Here is a 15789-nt window from a genome sequence, read left to right on the forward strand (position 1 = left end):
GTTGTTTGTTGTTATTATTGTTGTTGTTTTTCTTTTAACAGATTATACGTATTAAGAAGTTAAGATGCTTTAAGGATATGATTATATAGCATGAGATGTTAGCACTAATTTCTGAAACTGAGTCTTATGAATCCAGAACCAAAGAACTGGACACATGATGGAATTCCTGGCATCTGGAAATAACTGTATATTAACCATACCAAATTATTTTTGGTACTGAAAAAATTATATTCCTTACTTCATAAATGTTATTTAAATGCCACACAAGGTGGACTGACTGACTTCAACGAAGAAAGCTTTGTGTGCATTTCAAATATGAGTCATTTTACTTCACCGAACTCTTAAGAACCCAAGTTGGGTGGCTGCCTTCCTTTCCTTACCACAAATCAAAAAACATAAAAATATCCTTTAAAAGGTTAAATAATTTACAAATATACTTAAATTAAAAAGGGTTATACTCCTAACTTGTAATTTAATACAATGTTTAACCACTTTGGCTTTCAACATTAAGCTGTTAACCAACAAACTATTTATTTACTCCCACTAATAGCTCATAATTCTACTCATAATTGTTTTTCCTACAAATTATTGTTCAAGCATTTCAAAGTCATTCATTCATAATTACACAATCCTAGAGAACTATCTTACTGAATAGGCATGGAGAGAAAGAAAATAATCTTTGTGGGTTAACACACTTTAAAATAACTAATTGCCCTATGTTTATTTTGTAGGACCTCAATCTTTATTCCAAATGAATAACTGCCCATTCACTTAGGAGGCAGGGGAGAATATTATTTCATTGAAATAATATTTACATCAGAATAGAAATATGAAAGAACTCACAAAAGCTAGAAATATTTTTCTCAAATATATGCAAATTTTTCTCCCTTATTTCTGTACACAGTTTCACTATCATCCATAGCAAAACAATGAAAGCTATTTTTTTCTTTTGTGTAGAGAAACATCTGTCAAGCACTGGAAAGACAGACATAAAGAAAACACAGTCCCTGTCCTCCAGTAGAGGAAGTAGATAGACAAAAGTCACAAATATACCATGTAAAGACAGAGGGACAGCCAGGGTCTGCTCGTGCACAGACATGGAGCACCTCATTTGCACAGAAGGGGTTGTTGTTTCCTGAAATGCTACCCAGAAGAGGTGATAACTGAGTTGGATGTTGACGGATAATCCACAGTGGGCCAGGTGACAAAATCGGCAGAGCACTCTAGGCAAAGGCAATGGTGTATACAATGATGCAGGACAATATAAGACATTTGAATAACTGTTATGTATGTGGCATGGCCCAACTGAAAGTATATGGAAGGGATGGTGACCAGACAAGAGTCAGTGAGGGTGCACCCAGAAAGATGAGCAGAAGGCCTTCAGAAAGGGCTTTACGGGCTCTCCCAAAGAACCAAGAGTTTATTCCAAATGTGATTTGGAAGTCACCAAAGGAATATGTAAGATGATAACTAAGAAATTATACTGTTGTGAGAATAGTGATATTTCAAGCCCATGAGTGCATATATAAAACTAAGGGAAAGAATTTTTAGTGAGGAAATGTATTGACTGTAGATTGGAGAGATCTGAGTCAAGTCTTAAGATGGGCAAGAGCCAGCTTTTGGGGGAAGAGGGAGCTTATTATGTTCTAGCAAATAAATGGAGGTCAGAGTGTCTGTAGCAAGATAAATGAGATGGCATGGTGTGACTGGGCAAAATAATGGAGGATCTTGTTGGCCTATTTTAACAGACTTAATCTTATCCAAAATAGTTACATGATCAAATTTATGTTTGAAAGGTCACCCTGGATGTTGTGTGAAAAATAGATTGCAAGAAAGTGAATGAAAGTAAAAAGTCTATGTAGAAGACTCATGCAGTAGTTCAAACAAGAAGTTTTGGAAGTTTGAATAAAAGTTAAGCAGTGGATCCAGAGAGATGTGTAAAAAGGTGAGATTTCTTTTGGCAGATCTAAGGTAAGGGAGATGTCAATGATGCCTCACAGATCCATAGCTAAAGCAAGCTGATACATAAACAGAAATATTTGGGGAAGAATTTAATGAATCCAGTCAATAAATATTTATTGAGCATCAATTACGTGTCATATGCCATGTGCTGTTCTAGGTATTGGCAATACGGTAGTGAGCAAAACAGTAAAAAATCACTGCTTTCATGTAGTTTATAATCCAGTAGCATTCAGCTTCAGACATAGTAAGCTTTAGATGACAATTTAAAACTGGTTACATTTCAGATATTAGAGAGAATATCCAAGTGAAAAGATAAATGTAGAGCTCAGATGAGAGGTCTGAGGCTAGATGTATAAATATACAAGGAGCGGTTACTCCATGGGAATGGGTGGGATTACTTGGGGATAAGTACACAGTTATAAATGAAGAGTACTGGAGACCAAGCTCATGAGAACATGGTCATTTGAAGATTGTATAGATGAGGAGAAACCTCAGGAGAGCAGAAGGAAGAAAACCAAATGATGAAGATACACACTTATCCATATTTAAACAAAAGAATGCAGTAGAAAGAAAATCCTATCCCACCATCCAACTGTTTGGGGACTCGCTCCTCCTCACCTTCTTATTCCTTTTTGTTATTGTTACATCTGGGCACCCCCCTCAGCATTTCTCGTACTTGAGCCCTGCTCCTAATTGTTTATTCCATTCTTCTGCCAATAGAAGGTAAGGTGCACAGTAGCAGAATATAAGCTTCGAGGAGAAAGAGATGGAGAGAAAATCCTGCCCTTTTATTATTTTTCATTTCTCTTTTTCTTCTGCCAGCACCTGGCCCAGATCCTGTGGTCATATACTATCTCTAACAGTAGGAGATAATAAGCAACCAGAGGAATTAGAGATAGGTTGACTACTGCTGATTACTCCACCTTGCATCTAAGCCGAGTCTCTCTGTTCCCAGAGCCCGCACTGTGCCAGAGCCTACTTCCAGGCCATAAAAGCCACCTGCAAGGTAGAGATACTGAGAACATTTCTGTTACTGGTACTCAATAAAAAATGAACTGAGATAGTAGAAATCAAATGAAAGGAAACGTATCCCTGCCATCTTACATTGGAAATGAACCATACAGTTAGTCTAATACTCAGTGGTCAGCTGCTTTACCCTCATTAGCATTATACAGTCAGAAGACTTTGGTGAAATAGACTTTTGAGGGCTCACTTAGGTCCTTAACCCACAAGGTTTATCAGTATTTCTTTGAGAAAAAAAATATATATATATTTCAAGTTCCAAACAACTAACCTACAAAGGAATTCTTTGAACCAAAATCATTTGTGAATTGGAGGCAATCTGATTTACTGTACTTCAGAAGAGAGACTGTGACATTAGCATTAATATAAGACTATCTGGCAGACCAAAGAGATGGAACAGAATGGGGGCATTTTTCACATACCATTTTTCTTACCCTTGAGAACCACTTGCTGAGAAAGCTCCCTTGGATGAAATGAAAACCTGGCGGGGGAATCCCGCATGAGCTTGGCTCTGTGTGTGTAACGTGAGCCTTCTGCATCATGACTGGTTAATCTCTGGTGGTATTGACTGAGCAGGGAACATGTGTCCCCAAGAAGGAAAAGGCACACCAGGGCAATCCTTTAAAAGTGCAGATCAGCTGGTTGCAGTCACAGTTGATCAGCAAAGATTTTTACAAAGGAATTTGGCACAAAGTCTGTTTTTAATCCTGAGGAGTTTACCGTTCTTTTGTCATAAAGATTTAGACAGAGGCTGACCAAGATTATTTGGGTGGTGCAATGAGCCATACTTTTGATTGAAGGCCTTTTCAGAAGTAAGGCTAACTTTTGTTTCTACCCAATCTGAGCTTTACTGTTGCTACTGTGACTAAAAGTAAATGACTGAGAAGAATCAAGAGATAAAGCTTGAAATACCCAGGAAATAGTACATTGTAAAATAAGTGAAACATTTGAAACACAGTTGCTAGCTCCTGTGAGGATTTTAGGCCAATTCAACAAATGCCATTCTTAGGCCCTAGAGAACTGTAGTGGAAAGTGCTTTACTTAGAGGTACAAAACCCACTTGGTCAGAGCTGAAAGCTTCTACAGAATGCCTTTAACACTCACTTCTATTCATCATCCAAAAAGTTTGTAAAAATTAGTTATATTCCTGATCAGATGATTATTTTGATAATCATTGGTGTGATTTATGTTTTGGAGTAGAGATGACTTATGAGGAGAGAAAGGGCTAAGGTTTAATAACATAATTTCTTTTTAGAAAGCAATAAATATATAATGTTTAAAATAAAAATATAGAGAAGCAAAAAGGTAGCAATAAAAGCATTCATGATCTTAATAATAAAATACATGAAAATGTCTTTCCTGTTCTTTTTCCTATGTTCATATGTTGAAAAATTTCATATATAAACAAAAATGTTATAATTCTATACATACCATTTTTGGACATCCTCTTTACTTAATATAGTAGGAACATCTTTTGACTATATTATATAATATTTAACATCATGATAGTATTGCAATATCCCATTTTAAATGTATATTTTATATACTAATCCCCTACTTATTTATATTCCATTTTCCTCAATATTTTACTCTCATAAAGAACACAGTTGTGAAAATACTTGAGCATAATTTGTATGCATACTTATGATCATATCCTTAGAATAAATTCCTAAAAGTGTCATTGCTATATCAAGACATATACCTACTTTTAAGTCTTTTGATATAGTTACCAAATTTTCTTACAGAATGACTGCATATACTTCTGCACACACTAGCAGCATATTTTAGTGCCAATTCCTCAGACTTTCTGCTATCTTATTTTTAGTCTTGGCCAATTTGATTGTTAAGGAAAAAAAATCACTTTTGTTTTAATTTGCACTTCATTGATTCCTCATGAGGAGGTAGGAGAAAACTCATAAAAATAAAAAGAATTCCTCCCTGTGAACACAGAATAAACCTAAGCCCTCTCCACATGCATTCGTATTGACTAGCCATGTGCATTAATTATGCTGATATGTCTACACACACTCTTTGCAAGATTTTTGTTTTAAAAAGTTCTTTATTTATAAAAGACATTAATCTGTATCTGTATCAAATAAGAATGCAATGTATGATAATAATAACACTTAAAATTCCCAAGGAAATTCTGTATTAGTTTCCCATTGCCACTATAATAAATTATCACAAAATTAGTGTCTTAAAACAACACAAACATATTATCTTATCGTTCTGAAGGTTAGAATTCCAAAATTGGTTTCACTGGGCTAAAACAACAATGTCAGCAGAGCTGCATCCTTCTGAGGGCTCTGAGAGGAAAATCCATTTCTTTGCCTTTTTTATCTTTTAGTGGCCTGTGTATTCCTTGGCCTGTAGCTTGTGGGCCTCCTCCATCTTCAAAATGCATCACTCCTATCTCTTCTTCCTTCAACACATTGCCTTCTCCTCCTACTGACTCCTCGGGCATCTCTCTGATTAGGACTGATGTGACATCGAGTCTACCTAGATAATCCAGGAAAATCTCCCCATTTCAATATCTTTAATTTAATCACAAATGCAAAGTCCCTTTTGCCAAATAAGGTAACTTTCATGGGCTCTAGGAATTGAGATATGAACATATTTGGGGGCCATTTTCCTGCCTACCACAATTACATTGTTGAATAAGTAGTGTTGAGAAAACTGACTAGCCATTTGAAAACAAGTAGATAACTGACTTATACACTATATCAAAATAAATTCTAGAAGGATTAAAGTAGAGGTTGGCAAACTTTTTCTGAAAAGAGCTGGATAGGAAATAGTTTGGATTTTGCATGCCAGGTGGCCTCTGTTGCAACTTCTCATCCCTCCCATGGCAGCCTGAAGCAGCCATTGATAAGAGCATAGATAATATCTAAACAAATGATCAGGGCTGTGCTTCAATAAAATTTTGTTTACAAAAATGGGCAATGGGTCAGATTTGGCCCAGGGGTCATAGTTTGCTGACCCTGTATTCAAGACATTAATATGAAATTTGAAAAAAGAGAGAAATAATAAAAATACTAGGAAACAAGTATGTAAATTTTTATATAGTTTTTGTACGGGAAAGAGTTTTCAAAATGCGAAATCAAAGGAAGAAACCGTAAAGGAAGGTAGCTGTATATTTGCCTTCACAGAGATCAGAAAAAAAGAAAAGGCAAATAGCAAACTGGGAAAGAAACAAGCCCGTGGTGCCCCATCAAGAATGTTACAAAAGAATAAAGCCCCACTTGAGATCCAAAAATAACCATTACAGAAACCTGAAAGAAATCTCTTCTCTTTATCTTTCTGCCACGAGTGAACACTAGTTATGCATATACAAAATGGAAGCAAGCCTGTGAGTGTATTACATCTATGAAAAGGATGGAATGACTCTTAGTTACCTCCCCTTCTAGGCCCCATTCTCATCATCTATAAGACGAAAGTAATAATCCCAGTCTTTCCCACTTCACAGAGTTATTGTGAATTATATGACAGGAAAGAATGGGAAGCAGCTTTGAAAATTATAAAGTGCCAGGATCTAGGTAAAATTCAATTTTAACAAATACTGACTATAATTCCTAATTCAATGATATTCTTTCTCCATGACCAAGCTGAAAGCAATACTACTTCTTTGATGATACATATGGAAGAATTCTCTTTGAAGGAAAAAGCACTACTTCCTACCTATGTAGCATTCCATTTATTTAACAAAGTTGAATTTCTTTCAGCACTCAAAAGTGTAAAAACTGTAAAATCTAGACCATATTAACCATTTAATAAACTAAAAGAAGGTTACCGAGACCTGGAGCATCATGGGGTGGTGGGAGCGGGGAGTAGAATACAAGGCCTGAGGTATAGGCAGGGACCTACTTCAGAGTGGGCATTATAATCATGTTAGCAATCTTGGACTTTATTCTAGGAACACTGGGAAGCCACTGAAAAATTTTGAGCAACAGCACGATATGAACAGATCTATGTTTTTAAAAGATCACCTTAGCACCAAGGTAAAGAATGAATCAGAGAGGAACAAAAGTGACAACTAAAAGACAAATAGAAAACTTAAACAATAGTCCAGGCACAAGCTGACAATATTGTAAACTAAGATGATAATAATGGAGATAAAGAGTAGTAAATGGGCTCATGAGTTATCCAAGAATTAAAATCAAGACTTGGTGATACACATAATATGGGAACAATAGAAAAGAGAATATTAAAAATGAGAATCAGGTTTCTGGCTAACAGATTTACTGGAAAATAATACACACCATCCTATACTTAGAATAATAATGAGGCAGATTAATCAAATCAAAATTATAGGCATATTATAATAACATGATAATAACTAACATTTATTGAGTGGTTGCTCCATGCCCATCATTATGCTAAGTTCTTTACATGTTTTATTTTATTTAAACTGCATAACTTCATAAGAAATGTTTTAGAATCAGCTCCATTTTGTAAATATGTAAACTAAAATATTGATGAGTTCGCTTTTTCAAGGTCCACCAGCTAGTTAGCAGTAGAAATGGTATTCAGCCCTAAGCGGCCTACTTCCTCTTACATTCAAGCAAAAGAAGATGAGAGATTGAGTGCTCCATGACTGTTCAAGGTTGAATTCAACTACAGAAGATGCAGAATATGAACCAAGATCCTGCAGGAAAAAGTAAACCACAGAAATCTTGAGAGGAAGAGATGGACCTTGGAGCTTGTTATTCCCCTATGGGAAGCTTGTGTCAAGACAAAAAACTTGGTATCTTAATGTCTATGTGTCCAATACGATATCGAGTCAGTTATAGAAAATAAGATCTACTTTAATTACTGGGATAGTTAATTTTATGTGTCACATTTACTGGGCTACATGACATTTAGACATTGGCCAAACATTATTCATTCTAGGTGTGTCTGTGAAGGTGATTCTGAAGGAGATTAACTTTAGAATTTATAGATTGAGTAAAGCAGATTTCCCTTCCTGGGTTGCCTGGACCTCCTACAATCTATTAAAGACCTGAAAAGAACAAAAAGCTGAGTATGAAGGAACTCCTGCCTGACCTACTTCCTTGGTCATAATAGCACATTCAGCAATGAGCTTATGACTCAAACAGGGCTAAAGTTAATCCTGAGACTTTTGCTCCAACTTTTTATTTAGTTATTCACACAATAAATATTTCTTAAAAGCCTACTATGAGTCCAGACACAGCTGTAGGAAATAGGGATGTTGTAAATGAAAACAACAACAACCACAACAACAACAACAACAGGAAAGGTTGCCCTCATAATGTGCACATTCTACTGGAAGAGACACTAGAATATGTTCAATAAATACAATAAATAAGCTGTATTTAATACATTAGTGTTAAAGATTAAAGGGAATAAAGCAAAGAGAGGATATGAAATGTTAATGGAAGGAATCCCGAAATTTGCTCAGACATGAAATCATCATTGGACAAGAGTCACTCTTTCATCGGAGCTGTAGGGGACCCATTTCTGCCTTCACAAAGAGAGAGTTTGATTGCAAATGAAGCCATTTATTTGTGTCTTGTTATTGAAAACAACAAAAGAACAAACAAGACAAACAAACACATGAAAACTCATAGACACAGAGAACAGTATGGTGGTTACCAGAGGGAAAGGAGGTAGGAGAGAGGCAGAAGTGGGTAAAGACGGTCAAATATGTGGTGACAGAAGGAGATTTGACTTTGGGTGATGAACACACAATGCAATATACAAATGATGTTTTATTATATTGTACACTTGAAACTTACATGATTTTATTAACCAGTGCCACCCTAATAAATTTAACAACGTCAAGGGAAAGTAGAACCAAGAGTTGCATAGAAACAGTCCTAATGACTTCATTGGAGCACCTACACTCAGGTGTGCTGAAAGTTTTCAGTTATGTGAGGCAATAAATGCCCTTATTTTTTGTTTGAATTGAGTTTTCTGTCACTCACAACCAAAAAAGGCCTAACAACTGCCAACACTTTCAGGTGTATATAGAAGCTTAAAGTATCTTACAATGTATTTCTAAGTAAGGTTCCTGCTGTACTTGGATTATTGAATAGCTAGAACTCATTTCTAATTAGCAGTGTATATTTACACATAAACACCTCAAAATCCTAACGACTTTAACATTTTTAAACAATTTCTTATAGGTTGTTCCAAGGCCACTCTTGTCCAAATTAAGTAATTACAAATTCTAAGTTATCTCAGTTAAAAATCAGTGCGATTTTACCAGATATGTTTCTGCCATTGTTCATAGAAGAGTTGTATTTTAGACTTTTTAAAAGCATTATTAGAAGAGGGAAATTGTCCACCTTACTTTTTGTTGGTAGCGTTGCTTATATTTAGAGCGACATGTAGTTAAAGACTGATTCTCTTCTGCTCTGATTCGATAACTATTCACACAGTCGCTTGTCATCCTACCATGCTGAAGCGTCCGAGTACACTAGAACCATGTTCACGAGTGTTAACTTGACTGCTCAATTATAATCTGCCACAATATGCCAGCTGACCGGAAACCCAATGCTGGACTGAAATTTGTTTAAGATTATAGGAAGCAATGAATAGGTTTTGAATTTTCTCAACCCTTCTTTCTCCATTTCTCTCCACAATTTGATCTTACTTCCTTCCCATTTGTCAATCAAAAAAAAAAAAAAATACAGCAAAACATACACGAACAAAAAAAAAAAAAAAGGAAAACATCTACAGTTGCTCTCTCTTTCGTTTGCTTCACATGTGAAAGTGTTCCTTTAGTGTACACTTTCACATGTGTAGCAAATTGGTAAGCAGGACTTCTTCTTCCCCTAAACCAACAAAGAGCACCCAAGCAGGGGACAAAGGGATGATTATCACTCCACATTGTGAGTGAGTCATGAACAATCAGGAGGAGACATTTCCTTGAGCTTATTAAAAAAGAGCTAATCTAACTCTGCCATCTGCGCCATCCCTGGATAGACTCTACCACAGGCTATATGAACAACAGAGAGGAGATTCAAAGGGTTTCTCAGAGATGTGGGTGAATCATCAACCTAGGTGACCTGGCCATGGATTTTTTCTCTCTCCTTCCTATAGAAGAAGATCTGAGGATACTTCTCTCTACCTGAACAAAGATAAAGGGCTTCAAAAGTACCAATCACAGAGTTGCCTACCTGAGAAGGTGCAAGGAGAATGAGAAAGAGAGCAGGGCAGAGAAAGGGTCTGTGAGTACAACATTTTTGGCATGAAAAGATTTGTACATTTCCTCTAGATCAAGTAGATTCTAGGGAAGGCAGCTTGGCCTGAGTCAATCTCCTGGTACTTCACTCAAAATGGGCCCTAAGGTAGAAGCTAAGGGGACTGCAAACCCAGACGGATCTTCCACACTGGGAAACGAGGAAGGTCTCCTACAGGGCTCCAGTGATGTCATGCAGGAATCTTTGAAGACAGAATCGGCAGCCAGCCAAGTGTTATTCAGAGAGGCAGCAACACCCAGCAGAGGATACAACTGTACAGTTCAATAAAAAGCTTGTTGACCTTCTTGCCTCAACTCTTCTACCTGCCCCAACACTGAGAGAATATAAAATAAAAGAATGGGAGGAAGAGTGAAGGAATGGCACTGCCCCTGCCATTCCCAATGCCTTTGGATGGAGTTTCAATGAGGAGGAAGGAAGGGAACATTAAATGAGTAGGAGACTGAGTTTTAAACTGGATGAATCAGGACTGGCTTTTTTGATATCTAACATAGACTGCAAAGGTATGATGTCTAAAGTGTTGCTAAAGGACAGGGGGAAAATACTCCATCAGAATATGGATTAAGATTGTCATTAGAAAGAGCAAGAGAAGGAAGGAACGGAGATGAACTATGAAAACAGCCAGCAAACAATTAACAAAATAGTAATAACTGCATACCTATCAATAGTTATCCTAAATATAAATGAACTAAATTCTCTAATCAAAAGACAGAGAGGGGCTGAAAGAAATTTTTTTTAAAAAATGATGTGTCTATTTGCAGCTTATAGAGACTAACTTTAAATGTAAGGACACGAAGACTGAACGGGAAGGGAAGGAAAAAGATATTCCAGGCACATGGAAACCAAAAGAAAGCTGGAGTAGTTATACTTAGTCAAAATAGACTTTTTACAAAAATATACTGCAATGAGAGACAAATATGGACATTACATAATGATAAAAGGCTCAATCCAACAAGAAGATATTACATTAGTAAATATTTTGCAACCAATGTAGGAGAACCTAATCTATGAAGCAAATATTAATGCACGTAATGGGAAAAATAGACAGCAATTACAACAACAGTAGAGACTGTAATATGAAAAAAACCCAGAGTGATTAGAGAAAATTAAGTCTGTTCTGAGTCAGATTTCTGTCTAGAAGGTTTGAATCTATCAAACATACCTAAAAATGTACCTCTTCCATTTACATAGACCTATAACCAATTCACAAACCACACCAGCTCAAGTTTTCCATAAAATTCCAAGAAATATTTTATTGTGAAAAATACTAGGCAAAGGCAAAGAACTTCTTCAATAATGAGGAAATGCAAGATTCCTGAAAACAAAGAAGAAAAATTATAGCACATACTAGAAACTTAGATTCTATAAGATCTTGGGACAATAAAATTTTAACTTTGGTTAACATTAGGAGGGAACGTCCAATCAAAGCAAAAGTTTTCGACCATTCTTTCTTTTGATAAACAGCTCTCAAAACAAACACTTGTGCAAACACACAAATATACATGAGCACACCACAGCTCCATCCTGGCCTCCCTGGTCAAGGCTAAGTTGCATCTTTTCACAGGGCCTTGTCTCCCTGGCCTGGAGGGTTGGTAAAGTGGCTGGAGCTGTAATAATCACAGTCCCCTATCTCCTTAAGCACCGCATATAGTCCTAAGCCTGGTAGGTAAATCAAGCTGGACTTTGTGAGGCCTTTCCTGGTTATTTTTGGAACTAATGATAAAATACAGAGTTCTGTTTTTTGGTAGTGGAAAACCAGAGTCCAGATGAACCCAGAAAATTCAGTGGCCATATGAAAGAAGCTACTAAGAAAGAGCACGTGAAGCCAATGCATGCAGAAGAGACCCAGAGGTAAGTGACTGAGAGTAAGTCCTGATGTATTTGAAACCCTGGAGGAGTTATGCCCGAAGCCAGTTGCCTTCATTCTCATCCTGCAGTTTGAGCAAGATCTCACAAATATTTTGTTTGGCCTAAGTTTGTTTGTATTGGGTTCCGATACCTTTAAAACTAAATGATTTAAGGATAGTAAAGCCACATCTAAAAATGTCATGCCACAGCTATGGTTTATATTTCAGCCTGAAGGGGAAAGAGACAGAAGGAAAGGAAGACTCATGGTCTAGAGAAAAATAGGGAAAGGGTAGGGGCAAGAAGAGATGTTACGGATATAGGGGAGACAGGACTGGAAATGATTGATCAGGTGACAAAAGAGCAGAGATATGACAATATATTGTCGGATACAGAGGCACTGTTATAAGATGAAAATGGGCTCTGGAAAATTTCATCCTACACCAAAAAAGAGACAATAGGAAATGTCCCCAAGCTCTATTACTCTTGGGGAAATAAGGAATCACACAAAGAGGCACTGAATTCTTCACTCCATCTTACACACTGCAGTTGAAAAAATAAGCTAGGAGAGCTGTTTTGAATCACTATTTTAACAATGGAACTCTTTCTTCTAATAAAATATCATGCTGAATACAAATACAGAGTAGAGATAAAAGCAATAAGTTGATTACTTGAGCAATTTAAACCTTTACTGCTTGCTCCTCAAATACTTCATTGTTTGTGGAACCCTTGAAACTCCCCTGGAAACATCTGAATTTTGTGGAACACAGCATGGAAACCACTAACCAGGAACACTTTTGTGTACGTGGGAACACCCTACTCCACACACGTGACACTGTGTTTCAAGACAGCCTGGTACCCTTTGGCAACTATGATAATGGTGCCTGTGTATAGTACTTATAAAAAGCATGAAATCTGAATATAGGTAATTAGTACTTTTAGAAGGAAAACAAACCAATTTAAACTTACTTCTTTAGACTACTTTTTTTTCACATATATATTCCTACTAAATTCTTATGTCCATAACAATTGCACTAGTGTTTTCCTCAAAAATGCTGCCACAAACTAGCTTTTCTCAGAAACTTCCATTTATATTTATTGCTTATATCTTGTAATTTCTTGAAAAGGACAAAGACAGAAGTCCATTCAAGGCCAAAAGCCTGCTTTATCTACTAAGAAAGTGTCAGCCAAATTTCTCAGGGAGGAACTAGAAATGAAGTGAGAGACATTGATAAATTTCCCTGCTGAACAATCAATAAAAGCCCCACCATCCTGTTCAGACTCCCACTGTGGAAGCAAGGGCCGTAATTACATTGTCAAAAATTCAAGTTGCCCAGGCTGACAGCGACCCCCTTGAAAAGTGACATGTGATTGGCACTCGGTTTGGGGTGGTGAACCCGGATTGGCAGACAGAGTGGAGAAAGCAAAAGGCAAGAGTGAAATTTCCTTATTGACTACAACCACCCAGCCCCAGACTGCCCCTCTGGAGGGATCCTACAACCCCTTAGTCAAATTAACTATCGAAGTGAGTAGCTGACAGAACTTACCATCTGAATTCCACCAGGGATTCAGAACATGCCTTGTCCCAATTTACTCCCAAACCCAGAGAAAAAGAAAGAGAAAGAGAAAGACAGTACAGCCTGTGGGTGTGTGTTCATGCAGGGATAAGGGTGTGTGTATGTGCATGTGTGTGTGTGTGTGTGTGTGTATTAATACATGAGAATTTTTCTACATTAAAAGAAAAACATGAAACGTGCTTTCAACTCCATCTTTCCTCGTGACAACTTAACTGCAAAGCCCGTTTGCTCAGCTATTTTAATCTATAATAAAAATCAGCCATAGCAGAAGGGTTACAGGGGGCAGCAGTGAAGAGTGACATGGGAGGGAGAAGGTGGGAAAACCTATATTATGATATGCAGACCCATTTGTGTGATTCTCTATGACCTGAGCTGGAGTTAAATTAGTATCTATCACTCAGTTCTCTTACTGCTTCACTACTGAATAAAACGCCTGCAAAAGGCATCATTTGCCAGGCAGTGTTCTCCTTCTGACTAAATCGAGGTGCATTGAGCCATGCCCAGAAATGGTGATTATTCACTGCTGAGAAGCAACTGTACTATGAGGGATTAAAATCAAAAGGTGTTCACTAGATGGCGGGAACAGAACAGAAGGTGCCTGGGAACGTTGCCACCTCATGATTGTTAAAGTTAAACTCTCTCTTGCTCTGATGAAAAGAGGTAGACAAGAAAATTAATAAAGAAAAATACAATGAGATGATCGGCACTGGGTATTCAGTGCTTTGGGAGAAAAAAAAAGAATACGATCAAAATAGCCATAACTAACACTATTTGAGTGTTACTGCATACCAACTACTTTGGAGCAGTTCACAAGCAGTAAGTCTATGAGGTGGAGAGTGTGTTCTCCTGATTTTATAGAGATTAATTTGTCCAAGGTCATAGCTGATAAACCACAGAACTGCACTGATTTGTGATTCCAAAATTATTAACGACTAAAAACAATATTTCTCCAATTATAGTTAGTGGGCTAACTAAATCAAATCACATGAGGGTCCCATTGAAATGTACATTCCTAGGTCTACCTCAGGCCCACCAAGTCAGACTCTAGAGGTGAGGCCCAGAAAAATGCATCATGAAAATCTCCTTGAGAAAAGTCTTTTAAGCATTAAAGTTGGTAAATCTCCTCGCTACATCATCCTGGAAGCTGAGTGAACACTGGGTCATTAGGGGCTTTCTGGGCACAAAGCAGTGAATCAAGTTGCTCACTGTTTTGCATACTTGACAGCAGAAGAAAATTAGTTTTTCCCTAAAGCCCCAGTGTCACCAGACCCACCTCTGGCCCTGGGAAGAGGCCAGTGAAATTATGTAACGATTTGAATGTGATATACCACCATGCCTAAGGGGTAATCAGTTTGAGACCTCAGGTGGTGAGGGAGCGAGGTGAAGAAGGAGGAGGATTGATGAGGCTCAGGCTGTTTCTGGGTTCTCCGACAGAGACAGAGGAAGGGAGTCCCTTTCATCCAGTGGCGAAGCTCTTTTTCATTTATTTTTTCCAAATGAGTGAAATGCAGTAGTATCATGTCAGAGAGGAAAATAGCTTTATTTTGCCTGTGTTCCATGTACAAGCTCTGAGATTAAAGAGAGATCCTCATCACTCCTGTCTTAGTAGGGCCTTGGAGAAATAGAGAAAACAGTTGTTGATGACAGTCTAACTTCAAGAATACAGGGAAGGAGGGGAGGAGGAGGAGGAGGAGAAAGAAGAAGAAAGAGATGGAGGGGAGGGGTATTGGTAAAGGAGGAAGGGGAGGGGAAAAGATGAAAATAAGGGAGCAGAGGGAGAAGAGGTATCGGCACTCTCAAAGTCCAGTAACGTCACAGGGCAAAAGTAGTAAAATTTCTTTTCAATCTTCAAAATTCTCAAACCATGTTAAAAGCATGCATTTTGCCTGTATCAATTGTAAGCAATGATATCTGGGATTTTTTTAACTTTATCCCTCTTTAATCACAGGTTTAGGAACATGCAGTACATTTAAAATACAGGCATAAAAATGTATATTTATGAACTCTTGCAATGATCCTAATAGAACATGAGAATGAGATGGGGTTGGAGTAAAAGAATTAGGAGAGTTTTTGCTCTTCATTTGAATTTCGATTTTCTAGCAAGAGTTTTGCCATCTGCATCATTTAGGACAGTGACTCTCAAACCAGAGGGTATCTAT

General features: G+C 37.3%; 1 protein-coding gene across 11 annotated transcripts in view; it reads right to left on the bottom strand.

The window, feature by feature from the left end:
- Positions 1-15789, bottom strand: part of PKHD1 (PKHD1 ciliary IPT domain containing fibrocystin/polyductin) — a 405020-nt gene that overhangs the window by 248794 nt on the left and 140437 nt on the right. The gene's annotated exons all lie outside the window — the stretch shown is intronic.

This window comes from Rousettus aegyptiacus, unplaced genomic scaffold, assembly GCF_014176215.1.
Source record: "Rousettus aegyptiacus isolate mRouAeg1 unplaced genomic scaffold, mRouAeg1.p scaffold_m13_p_1, whole genome shotgun sequence".
Lineage (NCBI taxonomy): Eukaryota > Metazoa > Chordata > Mammalia > Chiroptera > Pteropodidae > Rousettus > Rousettus aegyptiacus.